Here is a 14,592-nt window from a genome sequence, read left to right on the forward strand (position 1 = left end):
GCGCCGGAGAAGCGAAGCCCACGCGCCGCCCCGGGCTGCTCCCCGCGTCCTCCCGCCGGGGCTCCCCGGAGCCCAGAGGTTCTTGAGGGGCTGCCAGGGAGTGTCTGCGCGGAGTCGGGAATGCAGCGTCTCTGCGCTGCCCTACCTCCGTGGCGCCGCGCCCCTTCGCCTGCCCCCCAACATCCCCCGGCCACCGAGCGACGTGGCTACCAAGAAGAGGTAAAGAGGCACTGCTTGCGCTGGAGGGCGAAGGGACTAATCACGCCTGTACTTAGTCATCAGCTCATCCACGCAGGGCCAAGTTCAACGCACGTTGCGTGGAATCAGATAGCAGAAAGTTTTTTGTTTGTTTGTTTTTTGTTTTGTTTTCGGATTTCCTGAGACTTCTTGATTTAAACAGTCATTCCTCCAGGCTTCTGCAAGCAAGACCGATTTCCCCTCAATGCTCTGAGGGCTAGTCTTCTAGCGGATCAGTGAAGTCCATTTGCAGGTCATATACGTTGGGAAACGTTGCGCTCACTCTCAGTAATTCTTTTCCTTGTCTCGCCACATGTATCTTCCCTTCCCGATGCTCAAACAGCTCTAAAAAGTTTACATTACCCCTGAGGAAAAGGGGACCTGCTGTGCTTCAGCCATCTCTGTAATTCATTCTTGGGCGGGCGAGGCGGAGAATTGTAACTGGGTTAAGGTTTCCCCCCTTTTAGGTTTTTTTGGACGTAAAGTCATCTGTTTAATTCCAGTGCTATCTCTCGCGTTCAGTATTGTATGTTTGATCTCATTTATTTTATCTCAGGTGATAAAATTCAAATGTGCAAGTTGAGCAAAAAAAAAACACATTTTCCGTTTTGTACTGCACGTAAGACAGAATGTTATGCACATTCTACTAAGGCAAAGCAGAGCAGGTGTTTATCTCCTGAAGAAGTTATAAACGTTAGGCACTTTAAAAGGAAGGAAAAAAAAGATAAGTATGCTGATGTTTCTGTCATTTTACATTCAGAGTTAATGTATGCCAAACACTTCAGTTTCGTTAGTTATGTGCCAAAAATTCAGATGTTTTTCCTAGATGGTGCGTTTTTCATAACAACAGGCACTGCTAATCTACGGTAGATTTTTAGCTTTGCTTTGAAGATTATGTGAGTAGAGTAAGAATCTTTACATTGTAAATATTTTCAAACTGGCCTTTTTAACCTATAAATCACCACTTTCTGAATGAGCATTTAATATACTACAACCTAAACAAACATTTCCTCTCTTATTTAGCTGGCTCTATGAAGAATAGAATACCACCCAGCTTTCTCCTCCGTCATTAATATTCACTTCCTGACTTGCCCATTACAGAGTCTAATTGAAATTCACAAAAGATAAAAAGCATGCCATTTAAATCTTGCAACCAGGGGATCTAAACATCTTTCACTTGGCATGAACATTTCACTTCCTACTGTATTTTCCTATTTTCTGTTTCTACAAGTGAATCTTCATTAAGATCTCTATTACTTCTCTATATTACTACTAAATTAGTTATATTTTGTTATTGGAAGTTAAGCAGTGCATGGCTTCTTCCCAGCCTTGATTGTTATGCTTTAACATCTCTTTCATGAGTCACAATTTTTAGAAATATCTTCATAGATTATTCCCATACTTATCACCATAGTCTTTTCCCTGTATTCTAAATACCAAATTATGGATCTCAGTTTTAATTGTGTTATCTCAAAATCTGTATCTATTGGATGATTTGTTCTTAAAAATCAGCCTTTCCCACTAGCACTCTTATTAAGTTTGCAGTCCCATTTCATGTAACCCACTTAAGTGGAACCTCACAAAGTTCAAGCTGTTTTGATTTTCCTAATTGCTTGATTTTCATGATGTGCTTTTTTTAAGTGTATGTTGGAACAGTTCACATATTCAAAGATGTGTTTACCTGATAAAGCCCCACAATAAAAACTAGATTAAAAAAAATCATTATAAAACCCTGATTTTTGGTTCTTCCCCACAAAATGGCTTGCAATTTTGTTGTTGTTAAATAGTTGTGATTTAAACTTCAAAACACTTTACTGGAAATGGAAATCAGAAAAGCTTCCCAATCCAAAATTGCAGGGAACGGATCTGTACTTTTATTGTTGTACGTATACCAGTATTTCACGTTACTATTCCAGCCAAATTTCTTCTAAGATTGTTCATCTTCCCCAAATATCTGACAAATCCAACCTTATTTTCTCCCCCCTTTCTGTGATGGAGTGCAGGTGAACTGCCTGAGATTTGAGAGTCAGCCTGTGTGAGTTGTGACTAAGCTCTTCCTACCCACTCCTTTAGGCAACCAATCCTGTAGAAGAATTGACAACTAATTGGTTGGAGTAAATCCATTTTCATCCAGGCTAGGGAAATACAAAGTCTTCCTTTTGAAACTGTTTGAATTACACTCCCACAAATTGAAGTTTTGAGGTCACTTCTTGTATATTCCCCACCCTCAACCCTCAAGTCCCAAAATAAATTTTCATACAAGGGCCAAGAATAAAAGAAAGCTGAAGAATTGGAGGATCAGGGTTTTTTCCTGATTCTTCTTTCCTGATTATCCACAATATTGTACAGTTTTAAAGTCCATCAGAAAAACTGTTCATGTTTTTGAACAGGTATTTCATAGAGCTTTCCTTTTTAGGACCCAGCTACACAGAGACTTGGCGTTACTGAACCAAGGAACTAACGCTCTGTATACCTCAGGGAGCTTCACTGATCTTTAAGCTTCCTTCAAGATGATGTGCATATTGGTATATACACACACACACACACACACACACACACACAAGCATATACATGTATGATAGATTCAGATATCTGAGTTAATACTTACAGGCATGAGAATTTTAATAAGGGAATAGCATTAAAACATCCTGCTGTTCTTCTTTTTAGGTTCCATCAAGTCATTTCCAACTCATAGCAACCTTATGTATAACAGAAACATCACCCATTCCTGCACCATCCCCACAATCGTTGCTATGTTTGAGCTCATTGTTGGGCCACTGTATCAGTCCATCTCATTGAGGGTCTTCCTCTCTTTCGATGATCCTCAGCTTTGCCAAGCATGATATTTTCCAGGGATTAGTCCCTCCTGATAACATGTCCAAAGTAAGTGAGACAAAGTCTCCCCATCCTCACTTCTAAATAGCATTCTAGCTGTACTTCCTCCAAGATAGATTTGTTCATTCTTTAGGCAGTCCATGGTATAGTCAATATTATTCACCAACACCATAATTCAAAGGCATCAATTCTTCTTCTTTCTTCCGTATTCATTGTCCAGCCTTCACATGCTTATGAGGCAATTGAAAATACCATGACTTGTGTCAGGGGTACCTTAGTCTTCGAAGTGAGGTCTTTGCTTTTTAACACTTTAAAGAGGTCTTTTGCAGCAGATTTGCCCATTTCAATACATCATTTGATTTGTTCACTGCTGCTTCCATGGGTGTTGATTGTGGATCCAAGTAAAATGAAATCCTTGACAACTTCAATCTTTTCTCTGTTTGCTTATTGGTCCAGTTGTGAGGATTTTTGTTTCTTTATGTTGAGGTGTAATCCATAGTGAAGGCTGTAGTCTTTAATCTTCAGTAAGTGCTTTAAGTCCTCTTCACTTTCAGCAAGCAACGTTGTGTCATCTGCATATCACAGGTTGTTAATGAGTCTTCCTCCAATCCTGATGCCTCATTCTCTTCATATAGTCCAGTTTCTCAGGTTATTTTCTCATCATACAGATTGAGTGAGTATGATGAAAGGATACAACCCTGATGCACACCGTTTCCAATTTTAAACCAAGTAGTATCCCTGTGTTCTGTTTGAATGACTGCCTCTTGGTCTATATACAGGTTCTGCACGCACACAATTAAGTGTTCTAGAATTTCCCATTCTTCACCATGTTATCCATAATTTTTTATGACCCACACAGTTGAATGCCTTTGAAGAGTCAATAAAACACAGGTTAGCATCCTTCTTGTATTCACTGCCTTCAGGCAAGATCCATCTGACATTAACAATTATATCCCTCTTTCCACCTCCTCTTCTGAATAAGGCTGGAGTTTCTGACAGCTCCCTGTTGATGTACTGCTGCATCCGTTTTTGAATTGTCTTCGGCAAAATTTGACCTGCAAGTGATATTGATGATGTTGTTTGATACTTTCTACATTCTGTTGGATCCCTTTTTTTGGAATGGGCACAAATACAGATTTCTTCCAGTCAGCTGGCCAGGTAGCTGTCTTCCAAATTTCTTGGCATAGACAAGTGAGAGCTTCCCACGTTGCATCCTTTTGTTGAAACGTTTCGATTGGTAAATTGGTAGTCCGTCAGTTCCTGGAGCATTTTGGTTTTTTTTGTTTGTTTGTTTGTTTTTTTACCAGTGCCTTCAGTGCAGCTTAGACTTCTTCCTTCAGTAACATAGGTTCTTGATCATATGCTACCCCTGAAATGGTTGAATGTTGACCAGTTCTTTTTGGTAAAGTGACTCTGTGTATTCCTTCCATCTTCTTTTGATACTTCCTGCCTCGTTCAAATTTTTCCGCAAGAATCCTTCAATATTGCAACTCGAGGCTTGAATTTTTTCTTCCATTCTTTCAGCTTGAGAAATGCCAAGCATGCTCTTCCTTTTTGGCTTTCTGACTCCAGGTCTTTGCACATTTCATTGTAATACTTTGTCTTCTCGAGCTGCCTTTTGTAATCTTCCGTTCCACTCTTTCACTTCATCATTTCTTCCATTCACTTCACTATTCGATGTTCAAAAGCAAATTTCAGTCTCTTCTAACATCCATTTTGATCTTTTCTTTCTTTCCTGTCTTTTTAATGACCTTTTCCTTTCTTCATGCATGATGACTTTGATGTCATCCCACAACTTGTCTGGTCTTCGGTCATTAATGTTCAAGCATCAAATTTATTCTTGAGATGGTCTCCAAATTCAGATGGGATATACCCCAAGTCATGCTTTGGCCCTCATGAACTTGTTTTAATTTTCTTCAGCTTCAACTTGAACTCGCATATGAGCAATTGATTGTCTGTTCTGCAGTCATCCCTTGGCCTTGTTCTGACTGATGATACTGAGTTTCTCCATCTTCTGTTTCCACAGATGTGGTTGATTTAATTCCTGTGTATTATATCCAGCAAGGTCCATGTGTATAGTTCTCGAAAAAAAAGGTATTTCCAATGAATAAGTCATTGGTCCTACAAAATTCTATCACATTATTTCCGGAGTAACTTCTATCACCAAGGCTATATTTTCCAACTACTGATCCTTCTTCTTTGTTTCCAGGTTTTGTGTTCCAATCACCAGTAGTTATCAATGCATCTTGATTACATGTTTAATCATTTCTACGAAATGCATTTAGTCTCACTACTACATGATTTGATTGTAGTTACTTTTATATACTTTGAAGAGAAATATCAGAATTACTTTAGATAAGAATAGCATCTCACTAGATTTACAAATTTTAAAATATCAGTATCTAAGTCATGTAATTTGTATACATTTTAACTACATACCTTTGTATGTCATTCAGCCACTCTAACTGAAGATATAAACTTTTGAAAAATTAAGGATTAAAACACAGATTAGCCTGTTTTACCAGGATTAAATACAATCCTGTACTTTTCCCCAAAATGCCTTATTTATTTTAAAATATGCTCGGAGTATGAGCCCATTCACATATTCACCCCTTTACTGTTTAAAACAAAAACAAAACAAAACAAAAAAAAATGGAGCAAATACCAATTTGGAGGTACTATAATATCCTCATATCATAACTGTGGCTTGATCAAGCTCCATTTTTCCTGTAAACTGAATTTAGTTGGATGGTTCTAATATGTCTACTAGGATCCAAGATTCTGAAAGAAGAAACAGCTGAAAAGTGGGAGTAGCTAGTCTTACAAACAAAAAATTCCCGAACTATGTTACATTAATGTATCTGGGTCACATTTCATTAGAGCTAAATATATCTTGTATACTAGCTTGGATAAATTATGCACATTACCTTCTTCAGACAGAGTTAGTGTCTTTCTGTTTAGAAGTAATTTTACAAATCTTTAACTTGAAAATCAAATATATTGGGCATTCAGGATATACTGGGGTTTTCTGAGATTTTAAAAGCCAACTACTTACATGAGACACACATATAGAATAATTTGTAGGGAAATCCTTTTGCCTGCCTTTTGTAAAATTATGGATAGAATTTATTTTCAGTTTATTCAGTCACTACTATGTTAAAGATAAAACTCCAGCAATTCAAACCAAAAACTCACTGGAAAATATACTATACATTTTATTGAAGGGTAAGCTGCTATATGATCAGTAGCTTTTGCCTACAAGGCATGTCCCATAAATCATAATCATAGCAATAAAAATAATAAAAGTAAGCCTATAATACCTTTCATTTTTGTACCTACTTAGGTGCCCTTCTAACTATGTTGCATGTATTAACTCATTTAATCTTCACAAGTAAGAGTTAACCAAAAAAAAAGCAAACCTGTTGCCCTCAAGTCAATTCTGACTCATAGTGACCCTATAGAGCAGAGTAGAACTGCCCCTTAGGGTTTCCAAGGAGGGCTGGTGAATTCAAACTGCTGACCTTTTGGTTAGCCACCAAGCTCTTAACCACTGTGCCACCAGGGCTCCAAGTAAGAGTTAGGTCACTATTATTCCCATTTCACTGATGAGAAATGAGAGACTAAGATTAAAATTAAGATTAACTTGGCTCAGGTCCCCCATTGATGGATCCTGGGGTAGAGCCTAAGCAATATGGTTCCAGAGTCTCCATGCTTAGCCACTATACTATATTGCCTCTGAGTCATTCCATGACCATCAAAATTCTGACTTTTTATGTGCATTCTCACCATTGAAGCTTTGGACAAAATGTTTCACTGTCAATGTGTTGATGTTACCCAGTTAGTGTAAATCTGTTAATAACAGCTATACATTCATTCAACAAGTCTGTCTTGAATGTCTTCTGTAAACCAGACACTCTGTTTAAGGCCACATTAGATGTAATGATGACACAGGTATGATCCCTAACCTTGAGGAAACGTACAGAAAATTGAAAAGACATCAAATAGCATGTGCAGTTAATTGCAAACAAATTGAAGATCAAGGCCTATATATTCTCTAAGAATTTGTAATACTTCTGAAGCAATACTGCCTTTACTAAGTATTAACATGCAGTTCAAGAAACAGAATACAACATAAGGGGGCTTTTCCTTTAATTAATATTACAAGTCTGGTTATATAAAAATTTAATAAACATGTTAAGTACATTATTAGGTATTATGATAGAAACAGCCATTTGAGAAGCCCCTAGAAGCATGAAAAGTTTATGTTCAGAATGAATAAAAATCAATTGTACACGAAATTGTTCTGAATAATAATAACACCCATTGGCAAAATTGTGTAGAAGAAGTCAACAACAACAAAATCAGAGGATAGAGAGAGGCCAGGACCTAACTGGGGCCCATTCCAACAACAACGTACATTTCACATGGGGAAAGATTGGAACTTGGAGAACATTCCAATATCATTGTTTTTAGCAAGAAAACTTCCATTTTGAGATAAAGGGAGAGTATAAGTATTGCAAAGAAACAAATGCAAAACATCAGTCTTATAAGGTCTCTATGATCAGTTAGAAAGACATGAAGGAGAAAATAGTTTCTAAAGAAAAAGTGAATCACGTCATGGCAAATTAATTATGGATATCAAATCATTTAAAATAATAATATATAGACCATTATCTCCTTGGTAGAAGCTTTGTTGTTGTTGTTGTATTTTTCACAGTGCCTTGTTCATAGATGCTCAATAAATAATTGCTGATTGCATTGTAGAGTTAAGCACACTGGAATATAAATTGGGAGCCTTGGCTCCAGTGGTTAAAAATGGCATAACCTTGAGTGGTCTCAGCTATAATATATGCTGATGACTCCCAAATCTCTCTTTATCTCAAACATGTCTAACAGCTTGCTGAATATCTCTGCTTAGACAGCTTCTTTCCCCAAAAGACATCTACTTTGTTGTCTCTACCTTATTACCTCCTCCCTCTCACCTGACAAAATCCTGATACTAGGAGTTGTCCTGGAATCGTTCTTTTTTTCTCAACACCCTTCCCTCCCCCAAACACACACACACACACACACACACACACACACACACACACACAGATTTACTATTGCTAAGAAAGTACCTCCTAATATCCATCGAGGATATTGATGGTTCACTGGTAGAATTCTCTCCATCCAGGAGACTCAAGTTCATTTCCCTGTCAATGCAGATTCATGCACAGCCACCACCTCTCTGTCAGTGGAAACTTGCATGTTGCTATGATGCTAAACAGTTTTCAGCTGAGCTTATAGAATAAGATAAACTACGAAGAAAGGCTTGGCAATCTGCGTCAAAAAATCAGCCTATGGATCACTATGGTCTGATCCCCAACTGATCGTGGGGATGGCGCAGGACAGGGCAGCTTTTCATTCCTTTGTGGATGGGGTTTCCATGAGTAGGGGTACTCGATGGCAGCTAACGACAGCAACATGTATCCGTTATCTGCTCCATTCTGTCCATTATCAGTTTCATAACCTAAGCTGTGGCCTTACTTGGACTCATTTGGGCTATTGCAGTAGCAGTAAGCCATAGGCTACTAACTAGTTTCTCTGCCTCCAATCTCAACTTTCTCCAGTTTGCCCTCCACAGGGCCACCAAAGTAGTCTTTCTAAGACCAATTTTGATAGTGTCATTTGATTGCTTAAAATCCTTTCTTGATAATAGTTTAAGGTGCAAAAGCTTTTGCATGTCATGCCTGACCCCTGCCTCTATCTCCAGCATCAACTCTGTTCTTTCCACACTCCCTTTTTCATACATGTGCACATGCACATATACACAAATAACCATAATTCTTCTCTCAAGCATAACCTCTTCCCCTATTCTCCCTACAAATAAAAATGTTTGCATTTCTCTAAACAGCCAGTAGTTTCATGCCTCTACGCTTTTGGTTCTCATTTACCCTCTAACTGGAATGTCCTTTCCCACGGTCTACCTGGTGAACACTTCAAGCTTCAGCCCTATAAACCTTTTCTGACCCTTCCAGATAAAATTGGCCACACTCTTTTGTGTTCCTGCTGAACTTAGCACATGCGTTTAACATTAAATCTAGAATATTTAATAGAACTTATTTATTAACTTTTCTGTCTCTGTTATGAGCTCAGAGGCAAAAGTCTCATCTTAATATCTTTACCTTCCCAGTGCATAGCACTGAGCCAAGAGTATAGTCTCTCAGGAAATTCTTGAGCAATAAATGAAAGAATGAATGAATGAATAACCTTATCAATAAATGAGAGAAGATATGAGCACCTTTGCCTTCATATGTATGTGGGGATCACAATACTTACCTCACAGAGGAAATGAGAGGCAGCAGAGAGTAGGAGTTAAGAGATCAGATGCTGGTGCTAAATACCATGGTTCAAATCCAAGTTGTACCGACTCACTATGCAAGCCTGGAAAAATTCCTCATCCTTTACTATTCGTTAGTTTTCTAACTTACAAAATAGGGGCAATGCCAGAACTTAGTCGGGTCATGGTGAGTGGTCTATGATTTGATATATGTGCACAAAACACCACCTGGATCATAGATACAACTACACAGCATTTGCTGATATTACTGAAGTATTTGAAAGCTGTTAGTTCACTGCCTCAACATTTAGTAGATGAAATTTAGTTACATTCCTTGCCCTTACATTTATTGACTCTTTCAGCACTCTTTTCCCTTGAGTGTGTTCCATCCACCTTTTCCACCCACAGTACGTTCCCACATTCACAGAATAACCTGTCAGAGTCCAACCCACATACCCAGATTCTTTAAGTTACTTTATTTTTTCTTCCTCATGAATACATTGTTTCCCTCATTCTCTCATTTTTTTTTTTGCTGCTCTTCTTTTTTTTTTTTTTTTTCCTGTCCTCCTTTTAGTATACCATGCCCTCCTTTTTATTCCAGCTTGGCTTGCATTTCCTTCTTCTGTTAGTTCTCCAATGTCCCCTTTTCCTCCCTCTTTCTCATTAGCATTCATATACAGCATATATCTGCATTTATGTACACACTTACCTTTTGGAATATAAAAGGATGTGTGTCTAGGAGGGTGCGTATGGATAACTATTTAGGCAAATGGGAATGTGAGTGCCTTCCCTGACATGGGAGTGCACTGTATCCATCCCTGTCTGTGCATCTGTGTGTAGGTCTCTGTACAAGCAGTGCTCTTAAATCCACCCAAGTGTATTGTATTGATTCGTTGTATTAATTCACGAGAAAAGTCAAGTGATTTCCTCTTTTGAATTGACTATTGGATTGCCTGAATTAAAGAAATTGCCACAGTTCGGATGTATTGTTTAAAAAAGACTCATCTGTGGCATTCAGATGGCTGAAGTCACTAGTCAACATGGAAACGTCCAGCTACCCTCCTAGCCACGCTTTAGGTTAAAATACAGTTAGAAGTTGCTCTTTCTTTTTCTGTGACTTCCAGGTGCCCAGTACTTAGGTAAAAAATAAGAATATGAGAACTCATTTTTACATTATGAGTTAGGAGCTAAAAAACTATCCTTCAAAGATTTTTTTTTTTGAAGGGGAAAATTTTAAAAGAGGGCATGGCAGACATTAGAGCTGCCCACCATATATTGCCGGTTCCCTTCACAGGTGCATAGAAATATTGACTTTTCTTCCCAGCTGCCATTGAGTTGATTCTGAATCATGGCAACCCTACGACTGTCAGAGTAGAACTGGGCTCCAGAAGGTTTTCAATGGCTGATGTTTTATAAGTAGTTTGCCAGACATTTTGGATAGATTTCAACCTCTAACCATTTGGTTAGCAGCTGAGTGCATTAACCATTTGTACCAACCAGGGACTCCTGATTTCCCTTGTTGTTAGGTGCCGTCGAGTTACTTCCAGCTCACAGCAACCCTATGTACAACGTAACAAAATGTTACCCGGTGCTGTGCCATCCTCACAATCATTGTTATGTTTGAGCTCATTGATGCAGCCACTGTGTCAATCCATCTCATTGAAAGTCTTCCTCTCTTTCAGTGACCCTCCACTTTACCAAGCATGAAGTCCTTCTCCAGGGGCTGCTCCCTCCTGATAACATGTCCAAAGTATGCAACACGAAGTCTCGGCATCCTCCCTTCTAAGGAGTATTCTGGGTGTACTTCTTCCGAGACAAATTTGTTTGTTCTTCTGGCAGTCCGTGGTATATTCAATATTCTTCACCAACACCATAATTCAAATGCATCAATTTCTCTTTGGTCTTCCTTGTTCATTGTCCAGCTTTCACATGCATATGAGGTGACTGAAAATATCATGGCTTAGGTCAGGGGCACCTTAGTCCTCAAAGTGACATCTTTGCTTTTTAACACTTTTTTTTAAAGAGGTCTTTTGCAGCGGATTTGCCCAATTCAATACATGGTTTATTTTTTGACTGCTGCTTCAAGGGCATTGACTGTCGATCCAAGTAAAAGGAAGTCCTTGACAATTTAAATCTTTTCTGCATTTGTCATAATGTTGCTTATTGTTTCAGTTGTGAAGATTTTTGTTTTCTTTATGTTGAAGTGTAATCCACACTGAAGGCTGCAGTCTTTGATCTTTATCAGTAAGTGCTTCAAGTCTTCATCACTTTTTGCAAGCAAGGTTGTATCATCAGCAGGTTGTTAATGAGTCTTCCTCCAATCTTGATACTGCATTCTTCTTTGTATAGTCCAGTTTCTTGGGTTATTTGCTTAGCATACAGATTGAATAAGTATGGTGAAAGGATACAACCCTGATGCATTCCTTTTCTGATTTTAAACCATTCAGTGTCCCCTTGTTCTATTTGAACAGCTGCCTCTTAGTCTATGTACAAGTTCTGCATGAGCACAATTAAGTGTTCTGGAATTCCCAGTCTTTGCAATGTTATTCATAATTTGTAAAGATCCACATAGTCGACTGCCTTTGCCTAGTCAATAAAATATGGTAAACATCTTTCTGGTAGTCTCTGTTGTCAGACAAGATCCATCTGACATCAACAGTCATATCACTCATTCCATATCCTCTTCTGAATCTGGCTTAAATTTCTGGCAGTTCCATGTGGATGTGCTGCTGCAACCATTTTTGAATTATCTTCCGCAAAAATTTACTTTCATGTGATATTAATGATATTGTTCTGTACTTTATGCATTTTTTTGGACCACTTTTCTTCGGAATGGGCACATATGTAGATCTCTTTCAGTCAGTTGGCCAGGTAGCTGTCTTCCAAATTTCTTGGCATAGACAAGTGGGAGCTTCCAGTATTGCATCTGTTTGTTGAAACATCTCAGTTGTCATTCCGTTAATTCCTGGAGTCCTGGAGCCTTGTTTTTAGCCAATGCTTTCAGTGTAGCTTGGATTTCTTCCTTCAGTACCATCAGTTGTTGATCACATGCTACCTCCTGAAATAGTTGGATGTCGATCAATTCTTTTTGGTGCAGTGACTCTGTGTATTCCTTCCATCTTCTTTTGATGCTTCCTGCATCATTCAGTATTTTGCCCATAGAATCCTTAACATTGCAACTCGAGGCTTGAATGTTTTCTTCAGTTCTTTCAGCTTGAGAAATGTCAAGCATGTTCTTCCCTTTTGGTTGTCTGACTCCAGATCTTTGCATATTTCATTATAATAGTTTGTCTTCTCTAACTACCCTTTGAAATCTTCTGTTTAGCTCTTTTATGTCATCATTTCTTCTTATCACTTTAGCTACTCTGCATTGAAGAGCAAGTTTCGGAGTGTCTTCCAACATCCACTTTGATATTTTCTCTCTTATCTTTTTAATGACATCTTGCTTTCTTCATGTATCATGTCCTTGATGTCGTCCCACAACTAGTTTGGTCTTTGGTCATTAGTGTTCAATGTATTAAATCTATTCTTGAGATGGTCTCTAAATTCAGGTGGGGTACACTCAAGATCATACTTTGGCCCTCATGGACTTGTTTTAATTTTCTTCAGCTTCAGCTTGAACTTGCATATTAACAACTGATGGTCTGTTTCATAGTTGTCCCCCGGCCTTGTTCTGACTGATGACACTGAGCTTTTCCATTGACTCTTCCCACACATATACTCAGTTTGACTCCTATATATTCTGCTGGCAAAGTCCACGTGTATAGTCACCATTTATATTGCTGAAAAAAGATATTTGCAATGAAGAAGTCATTGGTTTTGCAAAATTCTATCATGCGATCTCCAGCATAGTTTCTTTCACCAAGACCATATTTTCCAACTACTGATCCTTCTTGTTTATTTCCCACTTTCACATTCCAATCACCAGTTATTTTAAATGCATCTTGAATGCATGTTTGGTCAATTTCAGACTGCAGTAGTTGGTAAAAATCTTCAATTTCTTCATCGTTGGCATTAGTAGTTGGTGCCTAAATTTGAGTAACAGTGATATTAATTGGTCTTCCTTGTGGGTGAATGGATGTTGTCCTATCACTGCAGTGTTGTACTTTAGGATAGATCTTGAAATTTTCCTTTTGACAATGAATGTGATGCCATTCCTCTTCAAGTGGTCATTGCTGGCATAGTAGACCATATGATTGTCTAATTCAAAATGGCCAATACCAAGTCCATGTTAGCTCGCTAATGCCTAGAATATTGATCTTCAAGCATTCCATTTCATTTTTGACAACTTCCAATTTTCCTAGATTCATACTTCATACATTCCGTATTTCAATTACTAATGGATATTTGCAGCTGTTTCTTTTCATTTTGAGTCAAACCACATCAGAAAATGAAGGTCCAGAAAGTTTTACTCCATCCGCATCATTGAGGCTGACTCTCCTTTGAGGAGGCAGCTCTTCCCCAGTCGTATTTTTAGCACCTTCCAACCTGAGGGGCTCATCTTCCGGCACTACATTAGACAATATTCCACTGCTATTCATAAGGTTTTCACTGGCTAAATTTTAGTATACCACCAGGTCTTTCTTCCTAACATGTCTTAGTTTGGAAAACTCCATTGAAACCTGTCCACCATGGGTGACTCTGCTGGCATTTAAAATACCAGTGGCATAACTTCCAACATCACAGCAACACACAAACCACCACAGTACAACAAACTGACAGACAAGTGGTGGGATTTTCCTTATTCCCCTTGAAATTAGGGGTTGCAATGAAACTTGCTCTGACCAATGAAAGGTGAGCAAAAGAGACATGGGACACTTCCAAATGGAAGTGTAAGAACCATTGCCTGATTCACCATGCTTTGTCTTTCCCTGTTAAATGGCTGTGGCCAGTGATGCTCCAAAATGATGCTTGCTTGGTGGGTTATTGAGTGAGGATGACAAAGATCAGAGCTGTCAGCTGACCTGCAATGGACATACAGCATGAACTAGAAATAGAACTCTGTTGTTTCAAATCTCTAAAATTTGGAGTATTTTTAAATCAAAGAATAACTTGTTTTATCCTGACTGCTGAATGATGAAGAGAGAAGACAATGGTTATGTTTTTGTTATATTTTTGTTTTTGTTTTTTACCAAATATTGAATGATCAAGTGGCACATAAAATATTTTCTGGTAGAGGAGACAGTCTTAGTGATTCT

General features: G+C 38.4%; 1 pseudogene; it reads left to right on the forward strand.

Moving 5' to 3' along the window:
• The window catches only part of LOC101341879 (phosphatidylinositol 4,5-bisphosphate 3-kinase catalytic subunit beta isoform pseudogene), a 43,942-nt pseudogene that overhangs the window by 452 nt on the left and 28,898 nt on the right, over window positions 1–14,592 (forward strand).

This window comes from Trichechus manatus, unplaced genomic scaffold, assembly GCF_000243295.1.
Source record: "Trichechus manatus latirostris isolate Lorelei unplaced genomic scaffold, TriManLat1.0 scaffold00231, whole genome shotgun sequence".
Taxonomy (NCBI): Eukaryota; Metazoa; Chordata; class Mammalia; order Sirenia; family Trichechidae; genus Trichechus; species Trichechus manatus.